This window comes from Crocodylus siamensis, chromosome 1 (genome assembly GCF_052110815.1).
Source record: "Crocodylus siamensis isolate JL-2025a chromosome 1, ASM5211081v1, whole genome shotgun sequence".
Lineage (NCBI taxonomy): Eukaryota > Metazoa > Chordata > Crocodylia > Crocodylidae > Crocodylus > Crocodylus siamensis.
Window position 1 is genome coordinate 315261786 of NC_143395.1, and position 13019 is coordinate 315274804.

A 13019-nucleotide genomic window follows, 5' to 3' on the forward strand; every position below is an offset into this window, starting at 1 on the left:
CTCCAACTCGCAGCTGGGAGATGTGTTCCAGCTTCGCAGACGGCTGCCATCCTCTCCCTCACCTCTGGACAAGGAGCCTGTCTTGGCTCCCCTCCAGCTGGTCTCCAGCTCTCCTCCCCGGCTTCTTCCCTTGGGGCATCTTTTATCGTCCCGCACCGGCTCCAATCATTATTGATCACAGCTAGCTGCAGTTCTAAAAAGACGCGGCTAATCAGCCGTGTGGGTTCCGCTGCCACTTCAGCCGTTCCCGCGTTGTCGGCTGCAGGTAAGGAACTCGTCATTTTTTTTCGTTCCTTCTCTCTTTCCCCCATCTTATTTCAGGTCCCGGGGTACCCCCTTTCCCCTTCGGGGCCATGTTGTGCCATCCCCCTGAAACACAATGTCAGCCATTTTGGAAGCTGTTTATGCACACTGAACTTCTGTTGTTTTATGGATTTTTGATTATTTATCCTGATTTATATGTAATTTCTGTCCCTAGCCCCTGATCTGTTACCCTTACACTCCTTTAATCATCTCACCTACTCACTAATATATCTCTGCCAGAGGTACCAACATCTAAAGCCTCTGAGCAACTTCAGTTAAAATATCCTTAATGCATTTCAGCCTGCCAGGATTGCCATAATGTGGAAAAAAATCACCTTGACTGTTACATTGACAGACAATATTCAAAACTAGACCAGTGACAGGTTTAAGGTTTGATATCTTATGATCCTTCATGGTTTACAAGTAGGAGATTTTCATTGGGGCATGAAGCACAGGCTTGTAGCCCTGGAAAATCCTGAGATATTGGTTCTTAATACTGTAATATTTTAATGAAAAGACAAGCTATTTGAGGCTACTTCTATATGTTTTTAGGGCTGCCTTTCAGTCTTGTACAGGTTATTAGGGTACTTGATTTGAGGGAGAGAGGTTTTTTAGATTCATAGAATAGTTAACGTTTAAAAAACATTCTTGAAAACATTTTATATAAGTTAAGTAATTAATGAATACGGATTTAAGTAACAGTAAATGACTAGAAACAAACACTTGGCATATTGGAATGCTAACAGTGTCATGCAGATGTGAACAAGATAACGGACATTAATGTAATGGACAAAATAATTAAGTCAGATTGACTCTCTGTTCATGATTGCTATTTGGTGGGTCTCTTAAATGGTTCCCTGATTAATTAACAGTGAGAAAATTATAGTAGAAATAAATTAAATAGGGAAAATGGAGAAATGCTCTGCTTCATGGACTTAATAGGTCTTGAAGACTCTGGATGCTCTATGTTTGACTTGCTTGAGGAATCCAAGATTGCAGCAATGGAGGGATGGCCACAGCCCCTTCAGGAGTGGGGTATGTGTGCAGTGAAGAGAACTCATTGCTCAGACAGAAGTGACAATTTTCACCCAATCTGGCCACAGAAAGCAGTCTATAGCTGTGACCAAACACAAGCTCATAGCTACAGACAGCTTCAGAACTAGGCAATTGGGTGAAAATCTGACCCTCTCATTGCACGCTTCGAAACAGAGCATCTTCTGTAACTTTTGTCTGCACTGCCTGCCATCCTGTCACTGTTTTCACAATGGGGGGAGGGGGGAAGAGAGCAGAGGGAGTTTGGTTTGGGAGGTTTTCAGCCCCTGCTGGAGGGTGGGATGGATGTATTGGAGCCTCGCTTGAGGTGAGGGAGCTCCAATTCCCCCACCCCACCCACCAATATCAGCTGGGAAACCCCTTGAATGAGCTCTCTCTGCTCCTTTCTCCCCTCCCATTCTGAAAACTTCTCAGCCACACCAGGAGGAGAGGCTGTTGCAAAGGGAAACCAGCTGCAAGGTGGCTAGATTCCCCTTTCCCCTGGAACCAACAGTTGCACTTCTGTTTGGTCTGGGGGATTATTGTAACTCAGAATGCTTCCTGAAAAGCGTTCTCAGTTACAGCAGGGAGCTGCACTTCTGTCTGCACCCATATTGTGTGTGTGCCATGCAGCTGAAAAGAATGTGTTCTGTGCCTCTTGCTTTGATTGAGGATGCCATTGAGCTCTCAGCAGCTCCTGCTGGAGCGCCACATGGGCTGTGAGGTCTGAGCTCACCAGTGTGGCCTCTGCCTGGAGTCCCTGCTTTTGAGTAACTTTGGAGCCTGCTGCTCTTCACCTCCTTTCTCCCATCCCCCTTGCTGAATTCAGCAGCAGAGAAAGGAGGAGATGGGCAGTAGCAGGTGGAGCCTCTGGAGCTGAGTGAAAGCAGTGCCCAAGTGAAAGTGAGTTGCTGGCTGGTCCTCCCTTCTTCTCCCCTGCTATTGAATTCCATGCAATGGTGGGGGGAGGTGAAGTGTGAAGAGTCCTGGTCAGAGCTGTGCCAACCAGTGGCAAACTAAGAGCTCACTGCATATGTGGAGCTCACAGCAGAAGTGGGGCTGAAGTGCAGATGACATGACTGTACTTGCAGGGCACAGCCAAAGGGGAGGGTTGCCGTACCACCCCTTGGATTCACCTCTAGCCGTCATATTGGGGACTTAAAAATAGGATCTTGGCCACCGAGTCTGCTCTTTTCCATGTTGTGTTACTAATGAAGAGAGGCAGGTATCCTGCTGTGGTTCAGAACCTGTATGAATTTGAGCCTTGCTCTAGACTTGTATCTCCTGTTGAGCCTGATACCTCCTGCTTTCGACTGGGGAGCTCAAGGTGGCCAGATATAATATATGCCAATGGCTACAGAAAACAATACTCCTTGAACATGATACCCCAAAGATTTGGGTGGACCTTTGCCCTTCCTGACTCTTAGGGAATAAGAGGTCATTTTTAGAGTTCAAATATTCATCCTTTTCCTGAAAGCATGTTGCACTAGAACTCTATTGTGCTGTCTGGCCACCTCTGTTACATTTTTTTTTGAAAAAGTAACATTCTTTGATATTCATGGCTAGCATTGTTTTCTCTCTTCCAGCCACTGCATGTTTTATGTTGTCTTCTCTGCAACTTTTTAAACTCAAGTAATTGCAACTATAGGCAAATAGGTTAAGACCTAGAATATTTATCATGGCTAGGGTGACCATGCATCCCATTTTTGCTTGGACAGTTCACATTTAAATACCTGTTCTAGGGGTTCCAGTGCCTTAGTCAAATCGATTCTTTTGTCACATATTCAGTAGGAATGTAGTGGCAGTGGTGTTCTCCAGCTAGGGGATGTGATAGGGGATTACCAGCCCTCCGGTGTTCAATAGTACTCTGCCCCCTGCCCTCATCTCCCCACTGCCCTGCTACCTACTATTCCATGGTCTGCCCATCTCTCCAGCATATTCAGTTTATATTGGAACTTAAAGACAGCTAACCATGCAAAAGAGTGTGGAAAAAGTGGAGTGGCCCGTTATGAGACTTTGGAAATATGGTCATCTACTGCTTATATACCCATGTCAATTTGATAGATTATTGGCACCGCCCTGCACAAGAGAAATAATAATGAATACAAGTTATACCAAAAAACATGATTCTACATTTGAACTTTGGGGCTGTAAATAGAATGAGCAGTAGGGGTCTGAAATTATAAAGGGTGTATTTAGCAGATTAAGTTCCTTTCACAGACCATATTGTTTAAAATGAAAAAAAAAAGAACAGATAAGAAACAGTCTTTCACTAATTCAATTTAGTTTGTATACAATTTAATTTCATTCTGCCTCAAGGGAAGGGTAATTTTTTACCCTACCAGAAGGCAAGCCAGTAGTCTCTCCACTTTGAATATTACATATTTTAATTAGTTTAATAGTCTAAATTATACACTGTAAAAGGGGGAAGGGAGATGTTAAAGAGAAGGTCTGTAAGGCACAGTGGACAACAGCCACCAGTTTCTGAGGATTCCTGCCATTGGCGCAGGGCAGTTGGCACCCTATAATGTTCTTTGTCTTCAGAGGACAATATACACCAGCTTTTGATACATTTGTATCAACTGTTAGTTTTTTGATCGCCAAGGCCTTTGTAGTAGGTGGAGACTATTAAGCAGCTTCTCATAGTCAATCCCACAGGTCTGCTTAGACTGGCAGCAAAGCCTTGCAAAGAAATATTTAAACAAATATTAAAAACCTTGAAACAAACCCATCACAAGTAAACATGACTTTTCTTCAAACATCCAATGTTTTTCAGTGCTTCTGGAAAATTTAGCAGCAGAACAAGAACATTCACTCCTGGCTTAGGAGAGGTTTCCATCTTTGTACTGGTGTTCCCCCAGCTATGAAAGGAGGAGAGGATTGGATACTGCTCTCCTTTCTGTATTTTGTCTTGAATGAATCACAGAAGCAGGCTCTGCTACTCTCTACACTCCCAAGCTCCTATGCCCAGTACCATACTTAGACTCCTGGCAGCCACGGATGAACTTTTGGTATCAGGCCCCCCTTCGCCAGAAATAATGATAATAATAATTGGACTACAAAAAAAAGTAATTACCATTTTTGGACCCCGTTTCTTTCCAGGCCCCAGGTGGCTGCCGAGTTTGCCTATGCCTGTGTCCAAGTCTGCCTATTCCTTAACATGCAGGCTTCCTAGCCCCTAGGCTATAAACTAGGTCTTTTAAAGCTGGGTTGAAGCTGGGTCACTGAACAGCCAAGAATGCAAGTAACATGTGGCCAGAGGGATAGCCAGCAAAAGAGAGCCTGAGCCTGTAGCTGGGTGATGATGACACCTTCAGGGAGTGAAAGGCTCTTAGGAGTGTGTCTCTGATTTTAGCCCTGCTTATACATCAAAGGGTAAGTGCCACCGTTACTTAATCTCAGCATGTGTCATTTATAGTCTTCCTTGTATCTTTAGATTTTAAATCTTCACTTCTGTTCTATAAACTTTAGTTTAGTAAACAGAAGAATTATTATTAAAAGTGCTACTAATGGTGTTTTCTGGGAAGGCTATTCTTCCAGTTAAAACAACTGAAGAAAATACTGTATCAAGCCAGTCAGAATCTTTTCTGAATCCAGTCTTGCAAAAAGTGTCATGCAAGTGGATCCTGGTATGCACATGGAGCCCCAAAAAAACACAGAAGGCTATGCATGAGCATCACAATGAAGTAATTGTCATTTGTAATTTTTGGACAGAAATTAGCCATATGAATTTAATACTTAATCAGGTGAATCATCTCAAGATCAGATGCTCTTAGAAAATGTTATTGTAGTATTGTTCATGGGAAATGCTGGAATCATATGCACAGTCATACATATCTTTTTATTTTTAGACCATTTATCTTATTTTGCCTTCATGTATGGGTTTTCTTGAGTTCTTTCAGATTTTTCAAGGCTCTAAATGCTTTCTTTTCTTTTTTTTCTCTCCATGCTATTGTTATTGATCTTATATAGAGCCTTATTCACTTATATATTGAAAAATCTATCTTTTAGTGGTTAACTGAGGCTACAACCTTTTCAAACAAATCACAGCATCCAGTTTTTAATTAAATGAGTGATGGTAGGTCCCTAAACTAATGCAAATGGAATTGTTGATATAATGAATTGTCAGGGATGTTTTTCAATGGAGATTCAGAATTCCAGATAGGCTTGGGACTACTGACAAATGCATCTTTAAAAGGCTCCAGCTGACACATGACAACTTTCTGCAGTATTTCTTTATCCCCTGAGAATGTGTCAAATGCTGATGTAGTATCAGCAGTAATTTTTAAAATGATACTACAGCTATGTCTCATTTCATCCAAGGATGATCACTTTGGAAAAAGGAATTGAGATCATGTTTTTGATGCTAATAACATGTATATAAAACAGAAAGTTTACATATGAATTTATATTCATAAATTGGCAAATATGTGAAGAGCAGGAATGCTGGGAAACGCTTTATAATCAACTGAAAACAGAAAAAGGTATCCTAAAGAGGCCAGCATAAGGAAGTTCACTGTTTTTTTCCATTGGGAGCTGTCGGAACACACTTATTTTTGATGAATAATCACAATTATGCAAGGTGTTTATCTCTGGAACAGACTAAATAGGAAAAAATGAAGCAGGGAAACAGAAGAATGGGATTAGAGAATCCATAAGAATATATGCAATAGACACATCAAACCTTCCCTTCTCATAATAGGAGTCTGTTGCCACATCGGTCTCCTAAACATTGGGAGGCAGACAGATTCTAACCCAATAACATGCAAAATCTAATGTAATCTGACACAGCCTTTGAAAATTTGGTCTGTGAATTGCCATGTTTCCTAGCCTATGGACAGAGGTAACACTAAAGGGGAGGGATGGAGGGATGCAGAGGGAATGACTAATTGCTTGGGAGTTCTCATCAACTGACCTGTTTTGTTTCCTCTGTTGCCTCAATTGCCCTGTAAGTTGGAGCAGACTGCTCTAACTGCAAACCTGGGGTGCAGACAGAAGTTACATTTGTTGTGCGATTGGTTCCTTGAAAGGACTCTCCAGCCGTGCACCCTTACAGATGAGCATGGCTTCAGAGTGCTTTAAAAGTGCCCAATTGTGTGACAATCTGAACCCTCATTACATTACATGAAGGTTCAGATGGAAGTGCCCTGGAATGGAGCACCTTCATTAATGTTTGTCAGTATATGCTGGGAGTAGGGATGGGCTGATACAGCTCAGCCTCACCCCTAGCGCTGTCTTCATGATGGGAGGGGAAGAAGGGAGGGGAGGGAGTTCTGTCTGGGGTTTCCCATTAAAGGGTGGGGTGCATGGATTGTATGCCCCTCCAGACCTCCCCAAATTGGAGCTCGATCTCCCAACCCCCTTGGCCCAGCAGCAAACATCAGTTGGGCTGGGGGGAACACTGAGAAATGCCACAAGTTATAGTGGGGAGCTGAAAGGCGCCATGAGTTATAGTGGGGAGCTGCATGGCTGTTAGCACGCAGCATGAAATTACAGTTAAACTTCTACTAAGATCAGAAAAAAGCAAACAATGCTCATTTTTTGCTTGTCCAGACCCAGTCAATTATCAAGGCTGAGATTTCCTCTTCCAGGGCTGCTTGCCTCTGCCTTTTACCCAATCCAACTGTTTTCTTACCATCTTGACCTCTGTTTAGTATGAACAAAAGTTTGGGGGCACAGTTTGAAAAAAGCTGTGGATTTCCCTAGTGTGGCTACAAACCCTAAGGGTTGTCCAAGCTTTTACTTAGACTTGACCCCTAGTCCAGACCCATAGATCATCAACACCAAAATACCTTTTGGTATCTGTGCCTTTCCTCTTTTCCCTAGCAGCCATACCACTAGAAGTTCCCCTGAACATCAGGACCTCAGGTCAAGTTTTGTTCAGTATATCCTGCTACACCTTCCCCCTTTCACTGCAGTGTGCTCAAAATTCACCTGAATGTAGACTTTAAACACAGGAAATCCACTAGAACCTGCCTTTTAGCCCTACTGTACCCTAAGAACTGAAGGAAAGAAAATAACTGGACTCTAAAAGTGTTAGTCCTACGTAGAAGTGTAGACAAAATGAAGTTTTCCCCATATTTCAGAGGTTGATCATGAGGGCCAGGTACATACATTACGCTTTTACTGGTATAAGTGATCGGAAACCAGCTTATACCTGTTACAGAACAGAAGTTCGGCGCACATAGAGTGGTTAAAAATGGCGGAACCCGGTCTAAGAGATGCCCTTGACCACTAAAGGGCAAATGTCTGTTCTGTTCACTACTGATTTAAACTACACCACTTACAGAAAACCACGTAACTTAGATCAATTCTACTTCAGGCTTTTTGAATGTCTGTACCTAGTTGAGGAGACTGAGTGCTCAGAGGATTCCATTCCTGTATTGATTCCCTTTCCACTGGTAGACCTCCGATCCCTGAGTTCCTGCGTCTTAGTCGAGATAACAAAACTTCTTGCCCCAGCCCCCACCACACAAATATTTGCGCTGCATCCAGGAGCTAGATATGCCCATTAACCGGATGACTCAACCCAGTCTTCACACTGACATGGCTAACTACATCTCTTTGCAGTTTATGGGAGTATAACTAATTAAACATTTTGACAATTCTCATAGTTAGCTTTCAAAGATTACATTCTGGTTGAGGTGACCAGAAGCAGGTCACATATTTGAGAGGAATGTCTTCACAATCATAAAGCTAGATAATGCAAGCTCGGACCCTACCACTAAGTTGTGTTTGAAAACTAGGAAATTGTGGTCTGACTGTTATAATTAGTATGTAGTTATTTTGTAGCAGCCATAATTTTTTTCCTTACCTTAGAGCTGCAAAGTTAAAAAAACCAAACAAACCCCAAAACACACAAACTCAGATTCATGAATGTTAAGGTTAGAAGAGATCGTTAGCTCATCTAGTCTGACCTCCTTTTGTCTGACACAAATTGCTTACAATCACAGTGCAGGAGTTGACAGGCAGTGCCACTGCCAGGAAGAGGAGGAGTGAGGAGAGACATAGATTACAGATATGATTATGCAAATGCTCAATTTAGGCAGGCATGTCATTGTCATTTAGTGAATAGGGCTTTAGTTTTTCAAATATGCCATTTTTCACTTTGATACTAAATTCCATATTTTGCATTTTATTAAGCACTGTCAAGCGTCCACTGAAACAAGAATATGGGTGTGCACATCTAGTGACAAAGCATGGGCATTTTTATGTGATTCCGATGTGGCACTGGGCACTTTTAGTTAGTGAGCTGTGCTAATTAAAAGCACCCAGCACGCATCCAGAGCATGTGTATCAGTGGTGCAGCGTACCTCTGTACTGAGAAAATGGTGGCAGTGCACTTTGAACATGTTTTAGTTCATAGTGTACCACCACCATTTTCTCAGTGCGGAGTTGCGCTGTGCTGTGCTGCTGATACACGTGATGCACGAGGCTGCCAGAACATGTCAATTTACTTGCTCTGGCAGACTCAATTAATCGAGCATGTTTCATCACATTGAAGCTAGCTCCTTGCATGTGTATAAGTGCTTATGGTTCTAAGTACTCAGATGTTAAACTGGAACAAATCATTAATAAAAGGTGCAGACATTCAAAAAGCCTGAGGTGGAATCGATCAACATTATGTGGTTTTCTATAAGCAGCATAGTTTAGATTGGTAGTGAACAGAACACACATTCCACCTTTGGTATGCCCTTGACTTCTGTGCAGAACTTCTGTTCTGTTATGGGTATAGACAGATTTTGTGTGTTGAACTTTTGTTCTATTATGGGTATAGGCTACTTTCTGATCACTTATACCAGGAAAAGTGTAATTTCTGCATCTGACAAAAGAGTTGAGAAGTGGGGTAGGCCTGCCTGGGCTCTATAGTTGTAGTTTTTTCCTAATATACTAACATATTATGAAGTTATTGTACATGGACGTAAATTCCTTGGAATGCTGAATGTAGGAGAGAGTAGGAGAAGAATATTTTCTCTGTGGAATATTAGCATATATTATTGACAATGAGAAAATGGTGAATTGCTTAAGGAAAATCAGGATTTATCTTAGCCATGATATACAGTCAGTACTTAAAGGAGGAACTCTTAGAAATAGAAAGGGAGGTGAAGATAACAGACTTTTTGAATAATAAAATATTTCAATTTTAAATAACACGATTGACTATTATTCATGCTTCCTAGTTCCTGTGCCCAGCAAATTACATCTGTGAATGAAGAACTAGCAAAAGAAAAAAAACCCCTGAAAAACCAAAAAACTCTTTTGATTCATTATATTTCAAATGAAAGACTATAAATAATGAAAGAAGATAAAGGTCAAATTTCCATCCTATTATAACACAGTTCGAGTTAATTCATTTACTAGAAATGAAATCTGTGACTGGACATTCTGGTGGCACTGAGTTTGAGCTCCTTCTGCTGAATGATCAGCAGCGTAATGTGTTGAGATCCCACACGCTAGTCTAGCACAATTTCAAGCCTCCCTTGGTCTAGGTAGGCTCCAGTGCTGGCTCTCTGCTTGGCAGCTAGAGCATTTATACACATGCTCTGGGACTAGTGGTGGGGAAGGGTGCTTTAATGAAAGTGGTTATGACAGCCGCTGTAATTAAAGCACCCAGAGCATCTTATGTATCAGCATCCCCAATGAGCTTTAGTTAAAGTGCCGGCGCCACCATTTTTTGGCACAGGGACACTGATACATGAGATGCAGGAGTCTGCTGGAGCACAGTAATTATCACACTCCAGCAGACTCGATTAATCAAGTCTGCTCCAACTCGTTTTAATTACAGTGTGGTGGAACAGCTTAATTGCACATATATAGGTGCCCCTTGTGCCCTTCTAAGTGCTAGGTGCTTTGCCTGTTATTCCTTCACAAAAGGGGGTTCTCCCATGCCAGCTGGGCCCCAAACTAATGAAGATCCCTTGCCCACCCTAGACACTCAGTTGCCTACATTCACCCTTTTCTAGAGCTATAATCTCTCAATCATTGGGCAAATGAGATGTTTACTGCAGAGTTGACTAATTAGCTAGCTCTGCAGTAAATGTCTCATGTCTACATGTGCAGTGTTATTAGGCAGGAGTAAACCAGTTCCACAGCAGGATAGTACTTATATTTAGTACTTGTTTCTTACTCCACAGCAGTGCACATGTAGATGCTGACGTGGTTGACAGGGGAACAAAGGTGCTTCACTATTGGGGGCTGCCTGGTGGCTAGCCCCACACTGGGGTGCTCTTGTGTGCCAGCCAGCCACTCTGCAGCACGTTGAACCAGTTTGGAGCTGCTCCAGGCTGGCAGGCTGACTTCTAGGCCCCCAGCCAGCCAAGGCTACTCTGATCCAACTCAAAATGCTGCACTCCTGGGCATCCATGTAACCACAGTGCTGGGGAACCAATAAACTCTGGTTGAATAAACAATGGAATTTATTGCTTTGCATTAATTGTATGTGTATACAAGCCCATTCTGGTTTACACATATCTCTTCTACTGGGTCCATGATGGCTTACAACACACAGACTTTGCAAAGATTTTGAAATCAGTAATTCTTTACTTAGATAGCACAAGAGAATATAAATGTAGACATGCCAGTGAAACATCTAAATTCCTTTTTTTATCTCTGTATTGTCACAACTCTGTAGCACTCTGTGAGCTAAAATTGTCTCCCATTACCTCCTGCATAAGCTTCTGGTCTGGTGCCCTCTCTCTCTCTCTCTCTCACTCTCTTGCTGTCTCTAAAATGGCTGGTGATAAAGTAATTTTAAATATCAGTTCCTTTAGACAGGTGTTCCCTGATGAGTCTTTTAGGTGGTTAAAGTCCCCTACCAGAAAATTGGCTGCTTAATTACACCTACCTTGGGCTTTGCTTGTTTGGTCTGGCACTTTTTCTGTCTGAGGTTCAGTAACTCTCTGCCTCTGACTCCATTTGGGAAGTCCATCCCAAAGTGGAATTCAAAACACAATAGAAATAGCAGGCTATTCTCACAATCAAAATAGTTTGATAAAAATATCTGTGGAGAGTTCATAATCTCAAACTGGAAATCATGAATTCCTAATAGACAAATTCCCCAGATTGTCACACATGGTAATTACATTTTAGGAGCAGTGCATTAAGATAGACTATATCCACTTGCAGCATATCCAAAAAAGAAACCTAACAGATGATCAGCATAGAAATTCAGGTGGTAGTGAAATGAGAATGACAGTGGGCATTTATCCCAGCTTCAGTGACCAGAGTTCAGCTATCACACAGACAGGCAAAACCACTATGTACTTTGATAGGGCTGAATTTTCTTGAAACTGTGGAGTAAACTCCATCACTGCCAATAATGGATTTGACATGACTGATGATTGTACTGATGAGGCTAAGTTGATTGGTCAGCACTGATGGCTGTATTGAAGCCCCAGTGCAAACAGCCTCTGTTGAAATAGCTCCCTCTCCCTCTCTTTTTCTTCCTGTGTGAGAGAGCATGCACAAACCTTTACATATATATGCATGTATGCATCCTGCCCTAGCTATGTTTTCATTCTGTCGTGTGTCTGAAGAATGAGTTGTCAAAACACTGAATTCTGTTGTTAAGTATATAGAGATGTTCTTTTTATTTCGATTTATAATTTTATGCCAAAATACTAGGAGTTAGGACTAATTCCAGTTCTCCCTAAAGTTCTATTTTCAAAGGACATTCAGACATAGGTCCTTAAAGAAACCCAGCTATTTAGGAAAATATGTTAATTATAACCAATGCGTTCCCTTATGGACAGAGATGAATATAAATGCCAGAAAATAAAAGAGAAATTCTGAATGTATTTTCCCTATTTTCAACTTCCCTTTCCTATAAGTGGTTGAACATCTTTTAACAGCTTCTCCGGTATAACATAGAGTGAAATGGAATAATCACAGCCAATCAGAATGTAGAAATGTTGCAGTTATTGATGTATGGTGGGGAAGGTTTTTCTCAGTTGTATAATTCCCTGTACTCTCATTTGGGGTGTCTGATTTGCATAGGCACTGTACTGTTATCATAAAATTGGTTGAATTAATCATGAACAATACTCAACATTTCATTCTTTTTCTTTTCTGCCTCCTGATTGTAAATAAACATATCTCAATTTCTGCATCTCTGTTCACTGTTTTGAAGTGTTTGCCATATATAAATGCTCTTTAAAATTCTGATCTTGCAAATTACTTCTGTAAGTGAAACCAGGGCTCACACAGAGCCCTGTTGAATGGAAGTTTGAATGGCACCTACCATGTCATTTGCAAGCATATAAATATTAGTGGTGACTTTTTGTATCATCCAACCAGCTCTAGTTATTTTTCAGTGAGCATGGCTACACAGCAATCCAGAAGTGTAATTACAGTGTAGACATACCTGATCTAGCTTTGGTGTAGCTAGCTTGTCTTGGCTAGCAATACAGATGCAGAGGTATGCGATTCAGTATGGACTGGACAAGTTTGCTGAGTCTGGGTTACTTAGCTTATGTCCCTACATTCTTACTTACTCAGCTTGGGCACATGCCTATACACATGCAGCTAGATTGCTCCGATGCGCTGTAATTACAGCATGTCAGAGCAGATTTGATTAATTGAGTCTGCTGGAGTGTGGTAATTACCATGCTCCAGCAGACTCCAGTGTCATGTGTATCTGTGTTCTCACACTGAAAAATGGTGGTGGGGGCACTTTAACCAAAGCT

The 13019-nt window shown here is 41.7% G+C and overlaps 1 protein-coding gene across 1 annotated transcript in view; it reads left to right on the plus strand.

The window, feature by feature from the left end:
* Positions 1–13019, plus strand: part of FGF14 (fibroblast growth factor 14) — a 697644-nt gene that overhangs the window by 122020 nt on the left and 562605 nt on the right. The window lies entirely within an intron of this gene.